Raw genomic sequence first — 9,102 nt, 5'->3', positions numbered from 1 at the left:
ATAGTAAGGCATAAAAAGTAAAAAAAAGTCATAGTATAGTAAGGCATGAAAAGTATAAAAATGTCATAGTATAGTAAGGCATGAAAAGTCATAAAAATGTCATAGTATAGTAAGGCATGAAAAGTCATAAAAACGTCATAGTATAGTAAGGCATAAAAACGCAAAAAAATGACATGGTATAGTCAGGCATAAAAAGTCATAAAAACGATAGTATAGTAAGGCATAAAAAGTCATAGTATAGTAAGGCATAAAAATTCATAGTATAGTAAGGCATAAAAAGTCATAAAAACGTCATAGTATAGTAAGGCATAAAAAGTCATAGTATAGTAAGGCATAAAAATTCATAGTATAGTAAGGCATAGTAAGGCATAAAAATTCATAGTATAGTAAGGCATAAAAACGCATAAAAATGACATGGTATAGTCAGGCATAAAACGTCATAGTATAGTAAGGCATAAAAACTAAAGTATAGTAAGGCATGAAAAGTCATCAAAATATCATAGTATAGTAAGGCATAAAAAGTCATAAAAATGTCATAGTATAGTAAGGCATAAAAAGTAATAAAAACGACATATATAGTAAGGCATGAAAAGTCAAAAAATGACATAGTATAGTAAGGCATAAAAAGTAAAAAAAAAGTCATAGTATAGTAAGGCATGAAAAGTCATAAAAATGTCATAGTATAAGTCATAAAAATGTCATAGTATAGTAAGGCATAAAAAGTCGTAAAAACATCATAGTATACTAAGGCATAAAAAGTGAAAAAAACGACATAGTATAGTAAGGCATAAAAACTCATAGTATAGCAAGGCATGAAAAGTCATCAAAATATCATAGTATAGTAAGGCATAAAAATTCATTGTATAATAAGGCATAAAAAGTCATAAAAACATTATAGTATAGTAAGGCATAAAAAGTCATAGTATAGTAAGGCATAAAAATTCATAGTATAGTAAGGCATAAAAAGTCATAAAAACGACATAGTATAGTAAGGCATAAAAAGTCATAGTATAGTAAGGCATGAAAAGTCAAAAAATGACATAGTATAGTAAGGCATAAAAAGTAAAAAAAACTCATAGTATAGTAAGGCATAAAAAGTCATAAAAACGTCATAGTATAGTAAGGCATAAAAAGTCATAAAAACGTCATAGTATAGTAAGGCATAAAAAGTCATAGTATAGTAGGCATAAAAAGTCATAAAAACGACATAGTATAGTAAGGCATAAAAAATCATAGTATAGTAAGGCATGAAAAGTCAAAAAAAGTCATAGTATAGTAAGGCATGAAAAGTCATAAAAATGTCATAGTATAGTAAGGCATGAAAAGTCGTAAAAACGTCATAGTATAGTAAGGCATAAAAAGTAAAAAAAACGTCATAGTATGGTAAGGCATAATAAGTCACAAAAACGACATAATATAGTAAGGCATAAAAACGTCATAGTATAGTGAGGCATAAAAAGTCATAAAAACGACATAGTATATTAAGGCATAAAAATTCATATTATAGTAAGGTATAAAATTTCATAGTATAGTAAGGATTAAAAAGTCATTAAAACATCATAGTATAGTAAGGCATAAAAAGGCATAGTACAGTAAGGCATAAAAATGTCATAGTATAGTAAGGCATAACAAGTCATAGAATAGTAAGGCATAAAAAGTCATAAAAACATCATAGAATAGTAAGGCATAAAAAGTCATAAAAACATCATAGTATAGTAAGGCATAAAAAATCATTATAAAACAGCGATCAAGTTTTTCCAACAGAAGTCTCTCCAGGTTTGGGAGTTGGTGGAGGATGACTGTATTTCCCAGCATGTGTTCAGTTAATTTAATGTCCAGCTCTTTGTCCCATCATCCATCCATGTCACATAGTCTGTAGTGTCAGTGATGTGATGCCTTGGTATAACTTGCTTATGAGACCATTTTTGTTTCCTGAGTTGTCAATAAATACATGAACAACAATTGGCAGTTCTGTTATTACAAAAATAATCGTGAAGCTGTAAATACCTTATAAACTGGGAATGTTACTGGAAATCAAAACACAACACTGCATTTGTCATTGAACACAATCAGCTGAAGCTCTCAAATGCAACAGGGTTTAAAGTGATTACCAAAACAGAATACTATGCAATAAATGTATAATTTAAATGCATAATGTGTAATGTATAATGTATGGTTACTATGCTATGTATTCACACACACACATACATACATGTATTTATATATATGTATGTATGTATATATACATATATTTATATATATCATATATATATATATTACATATATTTCCCTAGACAGAAAGGTGTGGTTTGCAGTATTCCAGAATCAATCCATGCACTCAGCAGGAGATAAATGTGAACAGCGTGGCATCTGGAGGTCCTGAAAAGTCTTAAAGAGTGTATTCAGTTTCTTGAAGAAAAACAAGAGAAAAAAGAAAATAATCACACATTTGAAAGTGGAATTTCTAACCTCAGTAATCTCAAATATTATGCAAAAAAAAAAGTCTGTGAATATCTGCAGCTAACGCACATTTCCAATTAATGACATGATTATTTAGTCTATTAAATGTCAGAGGATGGTGACCAACACAGTTTCCTAGAGCCCAAGAAGACGTCTTCATATCTGCCTGACATCTGCAGATAATCCCCACGAACAATGATACAAAACAGAGAAGAAAGAAAAATCCCATTATATAGACGAATAAGAAAATAAAAGTTAAAACAATTAATCTGATCATCAAAATTATTGTACTCAATCAACATTTTTCATTTAATCTACTAATTGTTCCATTCTTTAACCAAACCAGACAGTCGATCTAATATATATAAGTAATATATATGATATATATAATATAAGTGTATATTATATTTTGTGTAGCACCTTTCACACACAGAGGCAATTCAAAACGCTTCAGACGAGACATTAAACAACATTTAAAAAGAGAATCAGACGCGTGTTTAAAAAAGTAGGTCCTCGTTGTGTCGCAGCTGAACGCAGCTCAGACAGGCCTGGGGAGACGACCGCATGGGGCTGGCGCTGAGTCTTAATTGAATGGAGCTGATGTGGTTCCATTAATCAGTAATGGGGAGCCTTGCTGGGCTCAGCCACCACACACCACAGCAGGAGGGGCCTCTGATGGGGCCTCTGACATTTTCACAGCAGTCAGTTTGTGTATGAGAAACAGAGGGAGAGGAGGGAGATGTGTTTGTTTCTCAGGAGTAAAGGTTGGAATGAGGAGAATATTTTATACCAAATGTTTGCACTTGTACAAGTCTTCGGCAAATATTTCTGGGCTGGAGGGCACACTGGGAGCCATTAGAGCTTTTTATTGCAAGGTTGTTACTTCCTTACTTTTGCTCCATCATCTCACAGTGGAAAGACCAGCAGCAGCAGCAGCAGCCAGTAGTCAGTAAACGGCTGGGTTTCAAACGCTATAGAAAACAAATGCCTGCTTCTTCTCTCCTCTGTCATGTCTTAGAATAGCCGAAACAATTATTCTATGAATCGATTAGTGGATCAACATAAAATTAAGACAACAATTTTGATAAATAATGAATCATCCAAACATTTGTTGTAATTGCAGCTTTTCTCTTTTATTATGTTGGTGTTTAAATTGACTGTCGTAATTTTAGAAAGAAAATAATAAATGTAAAGACAGAAAGCTGCAGGCATCACAGTGGGTTCTGTCAAACTGTGATACTGAATAATTATCTGACATTTTACAGTAATTTGATGATGATTAAATAAAAGAAAAATCAACAGAGATTGCATTTCTAAATGTGTTGCATACATTTTTTCGAAACACTAACTCACTAGGAGCATTATTGATTCAGTTGAAGAACTTCAAACTGATGATTATTATCATTTTTCGGTTGACTAGTTTTCTGATTAATCACTCAGTCTATAAAATGTCAAAATTTCTCAGAACTCACAGTAACCCAGAAATTGATGAATAAAAATACAGCAGATTTCAGGTAAGACACTTAGAGAAACCAAATCCTGCAAGGTGGGATGGTGGGCGGGGCTTGGGAGTGGCTGAGAGGCGTGACTGCTTTGTTGTGACATCACAAAGTTCCAGAAGTCCTGACAGCTGGTTTTAAGGCTCAGTTTCTGAATACAGGCTGTGTGCATTTCTCTGTGGACTGAGGCTTTGATACTTTTACAGTATTAATATAGAACCTAGACCTGATCTATAATCACACTACACATGGACAGAGACCTTTAGACTATAGTTTATATGGGACCTTTAATATCATGATACCAATTTTAATATTTTCCAGCTACAACAGGAAGCTGCTCAATAACTGAATTGTCCATATTTTTTACTGTAGAAAATAGCAGCACTGAAACAGAGCTGTGCTGCTTGTATCATAATTTACAGGGAAAATGGTTCAGCCAAATGTCTGAAATGTAAAATTTAAATCCTATCATAGACTCTGCAGACAAAAGACTTAGAGTGGAATAACACTTTGCTGCACATTAGGTATTTTCTTTTCCATTTCTTTACACCAATTTTGAACACCTAATCCCCTGTACCCTGCAAAATCGACTAAAAATTGATGGATACTGTCTATGCACACACACGGTGGTGAAAAGCTGTTTCAATATCTGTTTAATAAAGAAAAGACTGGATGAAAAAAAATGAGGTCAGACCTCCTGAAGAGCACTGAACCTCCAAATATTCAACATCTCCGCACTCAAATTCAGGAAGACACAGACCATGAACAACCATATATGTGCAAATGAGCACACACACACACACACACGTATATATATGTATATACATTTATATATATACATACATACACACAGTATCTAAAGAGGGAGTCCTTTTGCTGCCTTAGGCACAGTATGAGAAATAAATATTTGATAGGAGGATGACCTACTTCCTGTGGCCTGAAAAGTTATTTGTCTTTTTCTGCCTCCATCCACTGTAGAGGCCTCTTTCCTCAGGCCCTGCAGCAGAGTTAAGCAGAGTGAGAGAGAGAGAGAGAGAGAGAGAGAGAGACATTTATGTAAAAGGAAAGAGGCAGGAGAGAGAGAGAGAGAGAGAGAGAGAGGAGGAGGAGGAGGGGGAGGAGGAAGACATACAGGAAGACAAAAGAGGTGGAGAGCAGAGCGAGAGGTGAGCTGAAGAGAGAATAAATGTTCGACTGGAGTTTGAGCTCCTCAGAGGCAGAGATGGTCCACTGGTAGAGATGATCTCATTGTCTGAATTACACCTTAAAGCACCAGGGCTGCTGGAGAAATAACACTGATGTGAAGTGATATGAAGTGACTCAGGAAAAAAAATAAACTTGTGATCTTCATGAATTGCGCAGAGATTTTTGGTGTGACAGTAAACGGAAAATGCATTTGTTCACGGTGTGCAGCAGGGAAAGGAGGAAGCTGCTCTCCAGGATCCAGAGGATAGAGGAGGATAGCAGTGCACCACTCCTGGTGTAGCTGCTATTCATCACTCACTGTGTATTTTCTCTTTCTGAGAAGATGAAACATGATACTGAGGTTTTCTGTCCATATTAAATAAACAGGTATCTAATATCGTGCTGGCAATTTAATTTCAGCAAATCGTCATTTTAACAAAGATAGAAGACCAATTAATATGTTGGCATTCAATGGTCAACTTCCATGGGTTGATGAAAGGAAATTAAATATTTGAACAGTAATTGAATTCAGAATTGACAGTCTACAAGCATCTGCGAAGCCGTGTGTGGAAGTATTATTTTGGTTTCTACACCAAAGATGTCAAATGGTCTGCTGCTGTGGCTCAGGTGGTCGTGGGTTGTTGATAGATTTTTTTATGAAATTGATGTTTGGATTTTCCCTGGAATAACCTCTGTTGTAATAAACACTATAAAGTGGGATTTATAGGCTTTATAATATAAACTTCAATAATCTTTGGTCAAACTGCACTGTCATGTGAACAGACATTGATAGATAGTGGGCCTCATTCATCAGATCAACCTTAGGGATCAAGGTCAAAAGGTCACAGACCAAATGGAGCAGTACACAGTGTAACCTGGAACATTATTTCTTTAATCTTCTATACGAACGCATCAATAATTTAATGCTTTAAAAAGGATGTTTTTCACTATTTTGATTTTTCTTGGATAGTTCTGTACATTTTATCATTCATTTTTGTTCACATTTACTCATGTAATTATTGTGCAGGACTTTAAAGAGGCTGGTTGTAAGTTTTCTCTGCTGCCGAACGTGTGGTTTCTTCCTGGAAGTACGTGGTGGTGATCGTTGCGTTTACGAGACAACAGGTTATAATACGTCCACTGAGCAGTGCTACATTTTCAAGGCAGACTAGGGGCTGCAGTGAGTCGCTATCGGAGAGTGTCGAGACGGGCCAGGGGCTAGCTGGTTTAGCATGCTAACTTCAGTAGAAGAAAAGACGTGATAGAGAATTAACATTGATGTTGCTTCCACCTCTGGAGACAGCTGCTGGTGAGTTAAGGAATGAAGTTTGATGCTGAACTCGCAACGTTTCCTCTAGACTTGTAAGTAAACAGCTGCTAAACTGACAAATCGTGTCTTTTAAGTTGTGAAGGAGTATTTTTCTGTTGTGTGGTGGAGGTGTGACCAGTCAGTCGTACATGTGGAAACAAATCAATACAAATGAGAGTGACATTTTATTTTCACAACAAAATTTATTAGAAGAATAGTGGTTTTGAAAAGAAGGTTCTAGCATCCAGTGAATACTACCTTATACAACATTACAGCTGAAATGTGTGGCAAAAATGGCAATTTTCTTTTTTTTTTTTTTTTTTTTTTTACCAAATTGAATATAACATAACCAGTAAAATATTTTACACATGCACAAAGACAGATCTAATCAGCGTTGCCTGACGTTCAATGCAAAATGAAGTTAAAAAAAAAAAACTGTAGTAAATCAAATCATCTTTCATCTTTTTAGTCAAAAAAATCACAGACATTATGAGACAATTTATTACTCATTAGCCCAATCAGAAAATCAGATTTTGCATTCAAAACAGGGAGAGAGAAAAAAGAAAATTAAAAAAGTGCAGTCAATCAAACTAAAACCAATTATTGTGATCCTTGTTAAGTGCTCATTTACACGGACATCGATAATATAAGCCTAGAAGAATAAAAGTCCAACTCACAAGGTACAAAATAAGAACAAAAACAAAAAAAAATTATTGTACATAAATAAAACTACAATATGAGAAAAATATTTTTTAAATTATACAATTTTTTGTCAAACTGTAAACAGTAGATATTGAAAAAATGAGGTCCATTGGGGTATTTGGAAAGCCTGTGTGTAAGTGTGTAGGTGTATATGTGTGTGTGTTTATATGTGATTGTTAGAGGTACAGTCCAGGTGGGACCAAACTGTGAAAGGGGGCTTGGGCGTCCTGAGCATCGGCACAGCGCCCCCTAGGGCCCGCTGGACTGAAGGAATGAGGTATATCGTCAAACCCAAAAGCAAAATCTCAGCGGAAAAGAGGAAAAAGCCCAGCAGGCCCTGCAGCGGGGCGTCCAGCCACCCGTTAAGAACCGAGGTGAGATTACGAACTGTTAGAAACCTCAGCAGGACAAAAATCGAGACTGAAGAGAAGAAGAAGAGGTTTGTTGTTTTTACCCAAACTAGAGTCCCAACCCCTGGACGACACTTCCTGTGTCTACCCAAATATCACAAGCTGTTTCCAAACCAATCAGAGCTATCTCTATCACAACAAAATCAGGTTACTACCAAAAACCACCATAAGGAATGTAGAAAGTAATCTTAAGAGTTCTTACAACATGAAATACAACTTATTTTTCAGAGTCTTTACACAGTTCTCAACAAACGTCACTGTTTTGATTGTTGTAAGAAATACAAAATTTAGGCAAAGTTCAAAATACACTCCTATCATTCAGACCAGGCCAATAAATCACTGCTTTTGCACGACTAGTTCTTGGTGAAAAAATGGACGCTAAAGTCTACAGGAGACTTCCAAACTCCATGGCGATGGCTAAGCTGTGTGCAGCAACACAAACACTTAGGAACATAACAGCCGAGGTTGAAAACCAATCAGACAACACCAGGTGCCTGCGCTGACGGAGCAGACGCCACAGCACCCGATGCAAGTCAGAGAGAGAGAAGAGTGATAACAAAGACTCAGCGGTCCTGGACTGAGAAGAAGATTGACATTCATAAGATACTAAAAATATTCAGAGATTGAAAAAATAGAGCAGAGACAGCTAACAGATAGAAAAAGAGAAGTTAACCCCATGAGTAGAACACAAAACAACAAAACTCTGAGGGCAAGAAAAACTGCTTCTGATCGTTCAAAGATTTTGGCGGCAATTTTCGTCTTCATAGGAACAGACTATTGAAAATAAACCATAGTTAAGGTTCATCACTGCTAGGCCTCAGTGTAGATTAAGTACCTGAATAAGAGTGAGAGCAGTGTTGTCGAGGGTCCCTGAGGGTGTCTGGGTGATGTAATTTGGGTCTGCAAGGTGCCCAGAGAGAGGCGTCTTTTCCTGCAGACAGCCAAGATACGTTTCGAGATGCAATTCTTCAAACTTGTGCACTGTTTCTATTGATTTACCATGAGCGCACAGGTAGATTCGTGTTCCTTAAAAACAGCTCTCTGGCTAAAATATAGTTGAAGAACAACTGAGGAAAATCAAAAAAGAGCAAGCGTTTCACATTGTTTCTTACACAGCCGCACAGATTCACACTCATACACACTTCTTTTTTTTGTTACTTTACACAAGGAAAAAAAAATGATTGCAAAAGAGCTTTAGCCAAAAAACCACTACGAAAGCTGTTGCAGTGACAAACAAACACCTTAGGTGCTCCTTCTTCTCAGGAAAGGGATTTTATTTTTCTTAGGGGCAATATTTCATATTCAAAACATCAGAATCTGTCCTGTGGACAACATCCAAAAAAAGCGCTTTTGGATTAGCCAGCCTCTTGGAACAAAAGGACTGATACAGAGGTATGTACACCAGCATGCAAAAATATCCAGAGGGTCAACGAAACCATCCCGTCGCTTCCGGCAAAGCTCGAGGGAGATGCGTTTTTCTAACGACCTCACTGTCCGTTGGGTTCTATAGAGAACCTGAACCCCCCCCCCCTTCCCC

Source organism: Seriola lalandi, unplaced genomic scaffold, assembly GCF_002814215.2.
Source record: "Seriola lalandi dorsalis isolate HSWRI2012SDOR001 ecotype SW California unplaced genomic scaffold, Sedor1 jcf7180002054656, whole genome shotgun sequence".
In the NCBI taxonomy this organism is placed as follows: Eukaryota; Metazoa; Chordata; class Actinopteri; order Carangiformes; family Carangidae; genus Seriola; species Seriola lalandi.
The sequence above is the reverse complement of the archived record's forward strand: the minus strand, read 5'-3'. Positions refer to the sequence as shown.